This window comes from Kogia breviceps, chromosome 6 (genome assembly GCF_026419965.1).
Source record: "Kogia breviceps isolate mKogBre1 chromosome 6, mKogBre1 haplotype 1, whole genome shotgun sequence".
In the NCBI taxonomy this organism is placed as follows: Eukaryota; Metazoa; Chordata; class Mammalia; order Artiodactyla; family Physeteridae; genus Kogia; species Kogia breviceps.
In genome coordinates, this window is record NC_081315.1 from 24,561,779 (window position 1) to 24,574,346 (window position 12,568).

A 12,568-nucleotide genomic window follows, 5' to 3' on the forward strand; every position below is an offset into this window, starting at 1 on the left:
ACCAAAAATTCACTCGAACAATGTATTTTCATCAGGAGACCAAAGTTTAAGCCTAAAGGATCAGCCACCCTTCCATTTTGCCTGACGACAAAGTCCAAACCATAGTTTTCCTCTTATGGTCTTAACATGAAGTGTATCACCCATCCTTGAATTGTACATGTATAGAAGTTTCCCAGGACCACCTAGGATAAACTAAATAGAAAAGGGAAGATTCTTAAACGCAAAAGGAAAACAGCCAACATGGCAAGTAAATTATCTTCTATGGTGATAGGGTTGGGAGAGAAAGGGGAGATGTTTGTGCAAAGCAACCACAAAGTGCCATCGGAGCTATTGACAGATAAGCTGTTTCTGAAACCTCTGCTTTTTAAAGAAACCATATCAGCAGCACCAAACAACTCATTTGCTGCAGATTTGTCTTCAAACGGTTTTTTTGCAAAATGCTGATAAGCGCAACTTAACTTGAGAGAGTAACTATATACATTATTCATTTAAACAGAGCAAATGCGAAACCATAACACATATACATCTATGGAAACAGAAAAAATATGCTCATGAGAAGGCAAACAAAGATGCTGGTTGGCTGGTTGCAGGGGACAAAATTCTAGGCAGGGCACAAAATTAAAGAAAAAAATGGTCGCTGTGAGTGGAGGTGAATCTCTCCTAGAAATTCAGGCTGTTGCTATTTTTCTCCAACAAAGGAGCATTTCTGTTTAAAGTTCCTAAGAAATTCTAAACTGAAATTTTACAGAGGACTGATTTATTAGCTTCCTTTCTGGCCAATGTATTTTTATGATGACTGAAAATAGAATTGGAAAAATAAGTTAACTGATGTGGATCATACTGTATCTTTAATAAAGCAAACAGTGATGCCAGATTCTGAATACCCAGTTAAGTATAGAAGCATCAAGTCTTGGAATGAATAAGCAACACGGAACCCCAAATCACCATTTGTACAATAATATCAGGGGAACCTGCACAGCTGCATTTCTCCAATTATTTTGCACAGAATTTTAGTTCCGTTGATGTTAGCAGGTGTTATGTCAAATTAATGTTCTATAGTCAAATCTCTCACTCTCTTGCTAATAAAGAAGGTCATATATACAGACACATAAGAAACAAGCTCAAAGCAGTAATTTTTTTAAGTAGACTTTATTTTTAACTGAAGTATAGTTGATTTACAATATTGTGTTAGTTTCAGGTGTACAGCATAATGATCCAGTATTTTTGCAGATTATACTCCGTTATAGGTTATTACAAGATAATGAGCATAATTCCCTATGCTATGCAATATATCCTTGTTGCTTAAATATTTTATACATAGTAGTTTGTATCCCTTAGTCACATACCCCTAATTAGTCTCTTCCCCCTTTCCTCTCCATTTTGGTAACCACAAATTTGTTTTCTACATCTGTGAGTCTGTTTCTGTTTTGCATATATATTCATTTGTATTAGTTTTTATATTCCACATATAAGTGATATCATACAGTATTTGTCTGTCTTTGTCTGACTTATTTCACTAAGCATAATATTCTCTAGCTCCATCCACATTGGTGTAAAGGCAGTATTTCATTCTTTTTTATGGCTGAGTAATATTCCATTCTATATATACACCACATCTTCTTAATAATCCAATCGTCTGCTGGTGGGCACTTCGGTTGTTTCCATATCTTGGCTATTATAAATAGTGTTGCTATAAACACTGGGTTGCATGTATCTTTTTGACTTAGTGTTTTCATTTTTTTCTGGATAAATACCCAGGAATGGAATTGCTGGATCACACAGTAGTTCTATTTTGAGTTTTGTGAGGAAACTCCATACTGTCTTCCACAGTGGCTGCACCAGTTTACATTCTCGGCAACAGTCTATGAGGGTTCCCTTTTCTCCACACCTTCCCCATCATTTGTTATTTGTAGACTTTTTGATATGGCCATTCTGATCAGTGTAAGGTGATACCTCATTGTGATTTTGATTTTCAAAGCAGGACTTTTTAATCACATGTTTTAAGAAATTTTCCAGGTTACATCCTAAGATTAGTCATAGCAGGTCTATGACCTACTTCTGCTTCTCTTCTCAAAGTGTGTTCAAGAACACTTGTTCTACAGAAATTACATAAATACATAGTACATAAATAATGTACTTGGTAAAACAATTGAGAGAATTTCTATAATATATCCTTATTTTTAAGAATCACAACATACATTAGTTCATTAAAAGCTCTAAAAAGTCCTACAGCAACAAAATCCTATTGAATCCAGCATTGCCAACATTTATCTCATCATGAAACTCTCTTCTTTTCTTAATATGTAATATTTATTAATAACTTCTATGACAGACTCACTTTGGAATATCCTAGCATAGAAAAATATTTAATGACATAGACTGTAAAGTACAAACAAAAGTCAAAAAACCAAAAGTCACAAAACAATGTACACACTATGATCCTATTTTTGTAAGATAATTACATATTTGTTTTTCCCATTTTTCTAGAACACATATTTTGTTAGAAAAAGTATATTATCGATCACATTTTTTTAAACACTTAATATCGTTTTATTTGGCATGGGAGAAAGTTATCTAGCGTATGGACCCATTTTCTAAAGTTTCCAAGCATTCCACTCACGTTTAGGGCTATAACAGGAGCCAAACACCTTCAGTGAGTGACGGCCGGTCTTGCTATGCTGGGTGTTGAATGCTGAATATTGAATGTCATGGGAAGTGCCCCAGGCTCCTCTTTCTACTCCTAATTGGTGCACCTGAAAAATATCCATTGAACTGAGCCTGCATAATTAGTATCGTATATAACAAGGCCAAATGTAAAGATGAAGTATTCCCATGATTTTCACCCCAAAGACCAACTTTAGGCACCTGACAAAATACTAATCAATTTTACCTAAATGTCACTTTCCTCCTTGAGTGAACATAAGTCCTGGGTTTCTCCCTCCCTCTAGTAGGTGGGCCAAGGTAGAAAAGCTGCACGACCCTCCCCTCCCCACAAAAAAAACCAGAAATTGTGGAAAGTTTGCTATACTACACAGGAAATGTACCATATGGAAACTCTGGTAGAGCAGAGAAAGAGCTGTGGGGGTTAATGGAGAAGGCAGGGGATATAGCTTCCACCTTGAAGGAGCTGATAATCAAATGCTCAGAGCATGAGGAGTGTAAGTAACAGGATGCATACATTTGGGGGCTCTGTTGGGATGTGGCTCTAAGTTCTGAGCAGTTAGGGAGGTGGGAAGGGTTAGAGAGATGGAGAATAATGTAGCACAAAGGAGACTGACCTGAAAAGACAGGGTAAACAGATCAACTGAAAAGTGTGTGTGCGCGTGCCTGTGTGAAGCCCTCCTGAGGCTCGCTGCTAGAGGTGTAGGACCAGGTCCGCCCCCTCAGGAAGCAGGATTTCTGGTTGGCTAGATGGCATACCTAGAGAAACATTTCAAACAAACAAACAAACAAACAAACAAATAAATAGAAACAGTATGTAATTCGGTTCTAAATGAGGGGATAGAGCCTGGCACAGAGCCTGGAAAATAGGTACTAACTATATGCTTATTGGATTTAATTAGATCCATAAGCTGTCAGAGGGCTAGACAGGAGATCTCTGCAGAGTTATACAGGAAATTAGGATTCCTGTATAAGCGATAACCGACAGAAACAATAGGTGGTGAAATGAACCTTTGGAACAAGATGAGGAGAAGACAATTATAAAAGTTTTTATTTATAAAAATCCACAGTTTAAACTTGATCAGAAAGGAACTATAGAACCACTTTTTGCTCTAAGAAGGTAAGTGACAATCAAAATAAGTCCTGAGGACCACAGCTGCTGGTGAGAATAATTGACGAGAGATGAGCCTTGAATGAGGCCGACCAACAACAAGTCTATTTCTAATATCACTTTGGAAGGACTGTTAGGAATTGATGGTAGACACGGTGTGATGGATGGGAAAAAAGAGCATATCTGGGGCTCAGCAAACACAGTTCATTTATTCTCATAATCTGGTTGGGCATTCAACCACAGGTAGAAATAAACTTTTTTTTTATAATAAAAAGTTTTTTAAATAAAAACTTTATTATAATTTTTATAATAAAAAGGTATGTAAATGTTTCGTTATTTGCTACACTTTGAACTATTAATTCTTGTATAATAAAAATATGTATGTGCAAGTACGTGTGTACTTGACACTGTGAGAATCCTGACTGATATATAGAATCCAGGAAAACCAACAGGTATCAGCATAGGCTTGAAGAGCAAAGTCTGAACGGGCAAAAAGATACCCATTGCACAGGCATCATCTTATTTTTAATTTTTTTTCAAGGATAGTTGATTTACAGTGTTGTGTTAATTTCTACCATACAGCAAAGTGATCAAGTTATATATACATACTTTTTCATGTTCTTTTCCTTTATGGTTTATCACAGAATATTAAATATAGTTCCCTGCACCGTACAGTAGGACTTTGTTGTTTTGGCATCACCTTAACAGGGAGAAGGATGAGGAGGACATGGCTGAAACTTTTGTTCTCGGTACATTTTCTAAGTGATCTGCATCCACGTGGGAGATGAGCCTTCACAAAATGAATTCTTGTTTTCTGGTGCTTGCAAAGCACCATGGAGCCTGACCCAGGGCAGCTCTAGTCGTATGGCCAGGTCTTGTATGCTTTAGCCTATTGCTTAAATATGAATGTCCTCTTCAGCTTTCTTGGCTGTCAGTTGCAAAGGCCATGTGGCACACACATCAGAGATGAGAGGACTAGATTGTTGCCTATTATGGCGACAATCCTCCCTTCACCACAAGCACAGCCACAAATATTTCCAAACCACAAAACAAAACTCGCCTATATAAGCTATAAATACTTCCATTGTGTGCATTTGTACAATGTTAGGCATAGCTGGGTATGTTTGTTCTTTCATACATCTGTCCTCCCTTGTTTGGGGAAGTAGACCTTGAAGAGTATGACCCTATCCATCTCAGTTAGTGTTAGCTCAATGTCAAAAGTATATGGTCATGGTTTTTTGCTGCAGATTATTGTTTAGAGTGAAGCTCTGAAGTGCATTCTGAAACAGGCTTTGTGTGAGTTGAGTTATCAACTAATCTTCTATTGCTAAAATCTCAAAGAAAAATGTGCAAGTTGGAGGAGTGGAAGAAGGCAAAAATTGCTTCTATTTTATATGATATTTGTTGATTAGACTAAGAATCTTCTCTTTCAACCTAGAAACTTTAAAAAGGAAGAAGAATATAGGACCTTCGACTTCCAGGATGATTTCCACACATTAAGTTTCACCACTCATTTAATTTCATAAAGGCATTTTTATTCTTGAAATATTTACTCCAGATAAGAAAATCTCTCATCACAACTGTGCGAAATCACACCCAAAGAACACATGTTGGCAGTGTCTCTTGACCAAAGAGTGGGACTCAGTATCGGGACTTGTTTTTCTCCCCAAGACAGATACCACCAATGTTAGACTGCATTCGTCATGGAAATCATCGCTTGGGCACTGAATCCAGCCACAGAGGATTTGGCAAAAAGGCTGTAACCTCTTCTCTCTCCTCACCAGTGACAATCCCCCCACAGTTTTCCATCCGTTGGTGACCTCCATCCTGGATTACCTCAATGCTCTTTGCTCAGGGCTATGGTTAAAGACCTCCCAGAAGCTCCAGCTGTTGGTACAGAATGTATCAGTTGTCTAGCTGCTAACGGTCATAGGCTGACGTGACTGGAGTGTCTCGGAATCCCCAGGGCCCACCTGGCTCAGGCTGGTGGACCCAAGCTCTTTCATCAGCCTGAGTTACTGAGTTTTTCAAGAAGTATATCAGGCTCGTTGATATTTTGCAATTTCTGAATCTCCATGGAAGTTCACTGCTTCTTGGCAAGGAGATGGATTGAATATAAGTAAGAGGTAGAAAACACTCTTGAGAATGGATAGATGTTAAAGGAAGTGTTGGGGAGTTCCCTCAGCTATGCACATTGAACTAGGCAAGAAGTTGGCAGTAAAGAAAGTATGATTCTCTCTGACAGGATGTCATGGAATGCATATGCGTACCAGCTGGAGGCTACAGATTCTATAGCAAGATGGCCTGCCTATCCAGGTTCTATACCATCACAACAACTAATTAAGATTTTGAAGAAAATGAGTATGAAATAGCAATTTTCACCAGAGAATACATACAACTTGATTCTGCTTCCTCTGGTCTTCAATGAAATCCAAGATTATCAGCTAGTATCCCAGGTCTGTTGACTATGGAGATACGATTTTACAAAAAAAAAAAAAAAAAAAAACCAAGGCAAAATGTCATTGTCCTTAAATGCCTCACTCCCAAAAGGTTGCTTTTAGAAAACACTTGCTTTGAAATCAGAAACAGAAATCAGTGCACCGATTACATGAAAGTCTTTGATGTACTCAGTGGTTATCTAGGTTCTACTATTTTTGGTTTTGAACTAGTCAAAGTTTATTTAAAGCTGGGCATTAGAAGACAATTTTAAAACATTGAGGATAACGAAAATAAAACTGTGCATACACTATATGAAGGTTTACTAAAATAGTTGTCAGGCATGCGTCATCGAGATAATTTCTGTTCCACTCAGAGAAATCAGTTATGATTGCTGATGGCAAAACTTGCGCTGGGCTCTAGGAAGACAATCGTTATGCAAATGGCACATTCAGCCTCTAGCACTGTGACGAAAGATTCTAATGAGTAGGCAGAATGACCTACCCAGGTATTAGGGTGAAATCCTCCACTATCCAAAGAGAAAGATGTTCATAATCAAGCATGTCAAGTTAACGAACACTCCTAAGGTGAGACAGTTCAATGAATTAGCTAGATTCATATAACTAATTCCCAGAATGTTGTTTTGTGCTAGTAAGTGTATTATGGTAACTCTGTAGACATCGTTACTGTCTGTATTTCAGACATTCCCAGGAGTGTTAGCAAAGAGGAGCTTAGGACAAATTGGCGTATTCAATGAAGAGGATCATAGGAGGAAATGTATGTTAAATTATACTGACACTGATGCTACACATGTGTTGCAGGGATACTGCTCATATGCTTCTCCCTAGAAAGAACTGGGGCAATCCTCCCCATGAAGCCCCCGTCACAACATCACTTACATTCATTCTGGTCTCTGCACTGGCTCAGCCAGTTACCAGCTCCAGGGCCATGTGTCTGCCCACACGTTTGCTACCAGTGTAATGATCCTGCCAATGGCTTCACCATTTAAGGACTCTGCCCCCTGGCAGATGACCATTGCCTGACATTACATCAGGGTCAACTTCTCTTCATGTTCCCTTCTTGCGTTGAAAGACCCTTTGGGGAATTGCCCAGTGGTCCAGTGGTTAAGACACCTCCCTGCCTCTGCAGGGGGTGCGGGTTCTGTCCTTGTTTGGGGAAACTAAGATCCCACATGCTGTATAGCCAAAAAATAAAATAAAATAAAGACCTTTTGGACTCGGTGCCATAAGAACATTCCTTTGGTTCTTCTTGTCCCTAAGGGTCGCCGTCTTTCAGAGTCAAGGACCTTGTTCCTAACGTTCCTGGTTGCCTGAGATTTTTTTCTTAAACACTTAAAAAATATATAGATTGATTTATTGATATTTAGCTGCGTTGGCACTTCGTTGCTGTATGCGGGCTTTCTCTAGTTGCCGTGAGGTGGGGCTACTCTTTGATGCTTCTCATTGCGGTGGCTTCTCTTTGTTGCTGAGCACGGGGTCTAGGCGCGCGGGCTTCAGAAGTTGTGGCTCACAGGCTCTAGAGCGCAGGCTCAGTAGTTGTGGCGCACGGGCTTAGTTGCTCCGCGGCACGTGGGATCTTCCCGGACCAGGGCTCGAACCCGTGTCCCCTGCACTGGCAGGTGGATTCTTAACCACTGCGCCACCAGGGAAGCCCTGCCTGAGATTTTAAAAGCCTGTTCAGCGACTAGCGGCAGTCTGTATAGAATGTTTGCCAGTCTGTAGCAAAAATAAGGAGGGAAACAAAGGGCAAGAGAGTGATTTGTATTTTTTCCTAAATTTGAATGTATACTCTGTAAAAGCTATCAACAGCTTAACTTTAGGTACTTCCTACCTTTCTACTTTTTGGTGTTCTTTCTTCTGATAAATGATGGGCATCAGTTGATTGCAAGTTTTCCTTAATGGCCAGGCTTTGCTAAATATAAAGATGAAATTCATGTTATTCCCTCTCTTCCTTCCTTCCTTCCTCCCTTTCTCCTCTCCTCCTCCTCCATTCTTTGTCTCTCACATTCGTTTGTTCATTTTTTTTTAATTATTTCGCTGTTTTGTGAAATTCAAAGCTGTGGAAAATATGGCGTCTTGGACTCACTGGTCACCGGGCTGTACTGATGGAGTGTCAACGTCTACCTTGTACTGATCATACAGTTCCATTCAAACCTCTTCAAGGTGTACTGAAATCTACCTCCACGCATTGTCAGTGTGCGAGGAGAAATTCTGTATTTTCCATGGAGGGACTCTGGTAAGAGTATCTGGAAGGAAGGAGAGAGAGACAGAGACAGAGAGAGAAGGGAGGGAGGGAGGGAGGGAGGGAGGAGAAAGGAAAGGAAGAAAGAAAAAGGACAAAAGAGAAAAGAAAAGAAAAGAGCTTCTGTGATGCGGTCTCTCGTGTTTTCTGTTCAAATGTCCCCTCAATCAGGCTCAGCTTTGTTGCTGTTTGAAGCTGACTAGAGACTCATTATCTCCTCCGTAAGGTATACGTGTGGGCTAAATACGCACCCCTGGGATAAATGCAGTGGATCCAGAGAGGCTGTGGGTCACTTTCACTCCAGCCAACTCCAGAGTGAGTAGATCACTGCTGTGACAGCTCCTCGTTGACAGAATAAATCAGAATGTGGAAGCTTGTGAGGATACGTAAAGAGCTGGAGCAGTCCTGGGGACAGCCTGCTCTCCCCAAAGATGCTAAAGTGGTAGATGAATAAGAAGGAAAGGAGGCCAAGTTCTCATGCCAGACCTGCAACATCTGGCAGCGTGATTTTGAGGGTGTCAGTTTATAATTTCTCATTTTCTTTACCTATAACAACCAAAGGTTGCAGCCTACCTGGTAAAAATGCCAGAATATGATGAACCAGGTCTGTTTGTGTCGCCACACAGGGCCGCTGAGGACAGGCATATGCTCCTCGGTCGGACTGAGCTCAGGCCCCCTCAGACAGAGCTCCGGAGGTGAAGTACAGCAAAAGACACTATTATTCATTTCTAAACACTAGGGGCCAGCAACTAATATTACAATTATTCATTCAAATTTCAGCTACAGACTAGAAAGAGAAATCCTTTGTTTCTATAACAATACTTACTTCAAGGCACCTGACACATTTCTATTTCCATTGATATCAGAAACAAGGTAAGGATGGCAATTCTGCCACCATTGTTAAGGATTACTTGGAAGTCTTAGCCCATAGATTCAGATATTAAGCATACATAAGACAATTCACTCCTTAAAGGGGAGGCACAAACTATCTTAATTTCTCATATGATTGTCTGTCTTTAAAAAGCCAATGTAAGTAATTGACAAACAATTAAAACTAATAAAAGCATTAGAGCAAAGGAGAGTGAACAGTCAAAACAATACAAAGCCAATGATTTTAAAAATTATGAAATTGCTGAAGGGATTATTTAGAGAATTAGCAGCATGGGAGTGAAAGTAGGCATTGGTGGCTGGTGATTGTTAGAGAGGCAGACAGGGACTCCCTCATCCCCCTTCGCCCGCCCCAGTGAAGAAGGAAAAGGAGTAAAGGCTGGGAGCAGTCTTTGAAGCAGTCTTTGAAGTTGGGGTGGGGTTGAGGTAAGTGTCTAGTTAAAGTAGAAATTGAGGGAGAAGGCAAAGGAGGGACCAAACTGGTTTTTCAGAATCTTCAAATCTAGGCAGAGAAATTTAGACCTGGTTCAGAAAGAAAATAGTCCACAAGAACTAACAGAGGAAAAACAATGCTGGTGCAACTGATGATTAGAAGTCCATTGCTCCCCTCCGTTTCCTCCAGTTTCTGTTACTTTATGGTGAAGATTAGAAACTTCCCGCAAATATCCTTAAGCTGTGTTTTCTGGTTAAGATTACTTTCTTCCATAAGCATTCGTTGGCAGTCTACACAGCCCTGGGCATGTGGCAGTCAACAAGATAAATTCCCCGTCATATGAAAATGGAAAGGGTACCATGTCTCTAGATAATGTTGTGAAGATAGAAATTCTTCTAAAATAAAAGTTTTGATCTGATATATTCCTAATCTGAATGGGGAACTTCTTTCATGGGCTAAAAATCAACAGAAGAAATTAAGAAGGTATGGACAGATTCAAAACCATGAAATTTTTATATATCAGTTTGTCAAAGCTTCTAAATTTAAAAGAGAAAACCTAAGAAAATAGATTTGCTTAAGCCAAGCAAATATCAACCTAAAAGTTGGTACTAATAATTAAGCAAATGGAGAGCAAACAGAAATAATGTTTGCAACAAACATGTATGTTCTGATTAGGACGCAGACACTGACTTGCTAAACCCAAAAGATGTGATCTGACACTGCTATGGTTTGAATGTTTGTATCGCCCCCAAATTCATATGTTGATATCCTAACCCCCCAAAAACGATGCTCTGAGGAGGTGGGGGCTTGGGCAGGTGCTTAGGTCATGAGGGAAGAGCCCTCAGGAATGGGACTGGTCCCCTTATAAAAGAGGCTCCAGGGAGATCCCCAGCCCAATCCACCATGTGAGGACCCAGTGAGAGGGTCTCGCCTGTGAACCAGAAAGAGGGTGCTCACTAGAGAGCACGACCATGCTAGTGCCTTGATCTTGAACTACCCAGTCTCTAGAACTGTGAGAAATAAATTTCTGTTGCTTACAAGCTACCTTGTCTGTGATATTTTGTTATTGCTGCCTGAATAAACTATGACAGACACACAACCATATTTGCACACTCAGAGAAACACTGTATTTTTATCATGCTTATATTTTTTAAAAAAAGATTTTACTGAAAATAACTGAATGTAATAACATTAACACGTCTATATTTTAAAGATGAGTTGAGGCTAGTAAAGATTTAAAAAGCAGTTCAATTCAATTTGAAACCATTCTGTCCCACACGCCCTGTTTGGTACAACTTTCAATTCCTTTGTTGATCTTATTTGAAAGTGCTACTTTGTGTCACCCTATTCTCCTAATTTTGAGATAAATTGGCTTCCTGAGTTGCCTGATTCAGGAACATCTGAGCTTTTTCTTTATATCAAATCCTCTTTTCTTCCACTCTAATTATAAATGCTAACTCTTATCAAATGTTTCCTATATATGCTTTCTCTGCTAATTAGGTAAAAGATTATTTTTGTCCAGCTCTTTCCTGAAAGTACAAAGAAATCTACAAGGAGATTAGGTGGACTGTCTCCATGTCAGCAGTATGAATTTAGCTGCTTTTTCAAATCTTGAGGTCTGTCTCAATTTGTCTGCCTCTCTTTATTTTCCTGCTTCAACTCAGTTATGCTTTATTTCCTGAATTCTAAGAAACACATTACTTTTCACTTTTTAATATTTCTAAAATTGGAGTTTTAGTTGAATTTGCCAAAGTTTCCTTGTTACCTTTTATTCATTATCTTCAATGCAATGCAGCAGTCCTTTTTAATAAAGACAGTAGCTTATATTCAATATAAAACTTGTAAAATATAAAGCACACTTAATACAAAACTATTTTCTCAAAGGGTGAATGTGTCCCTCACTGAAAAAATTTTAAAACACTTTTAAAAAGACTTAGTAAGACGTTGTTAAATTTCTTTCATTATTTAGACTTTAAATAATCTCACTAAATTTTGAAGAACGTATATTACAATTTTTTTTTCCCTGGCATTCTTATAAAAGCAATTCTGGAAGACCTGGAGAAACAATGAACTACTTAGAAGTTGGGAGGAACATTCTTTTGTAAGGAGACACCTGCTTTGTTGGAAATAACTGGGCTGCTATTCACTTAGGAGGCAAAAATGACTGTGTCCATTTTGATTGTTGAGTGCCGTGTGCACCTGGCATTACACACTTTGTAAGTCACCCAGCTGTGCATTGGTGGATATTTAACAACTGGCCTTCTGGGGGGAAATGGGGACAGGGAGGGGAAGCCTTGATGTGTAGCATCTCCAATTTCCCTGATTTCCCACCACAGCCAATTTTAAGCTAACAATACCCCTGAACACAGAGTTGGGAAGAGATGCACAGGCTCTCCTAGTAGATTCCAGAACCCACGTGAACTGAATTCCTGGAAATGAGACATGATAAGCTACTGCACGGTTAAAGGAAGCCTCAGGCTGGTATCCAGACTTACTGAAGATGAATTAAGGTAGGTAGGGCAGCAAGGACAGAAATTTGGGTGGGAAGGGATAACTGTCTGAGTCAGAGGTTCAACAGATTTTATTGGGAAAAAATTGTCTAACTGTGGTTTCTTAGGTTATTTATTGTGTATATGTAAACACCCTCATCCTTTTCATCTATGAAGTCTTTGTAAACGCTGCGTTGCTCACTACTGCTTTGGGATGAATTTTGGTTGGGGGGGTGTATGAATTGAAATAAGGTGCAGAGTCCTGCTTCAAGGTTGGTGCAGGACTAA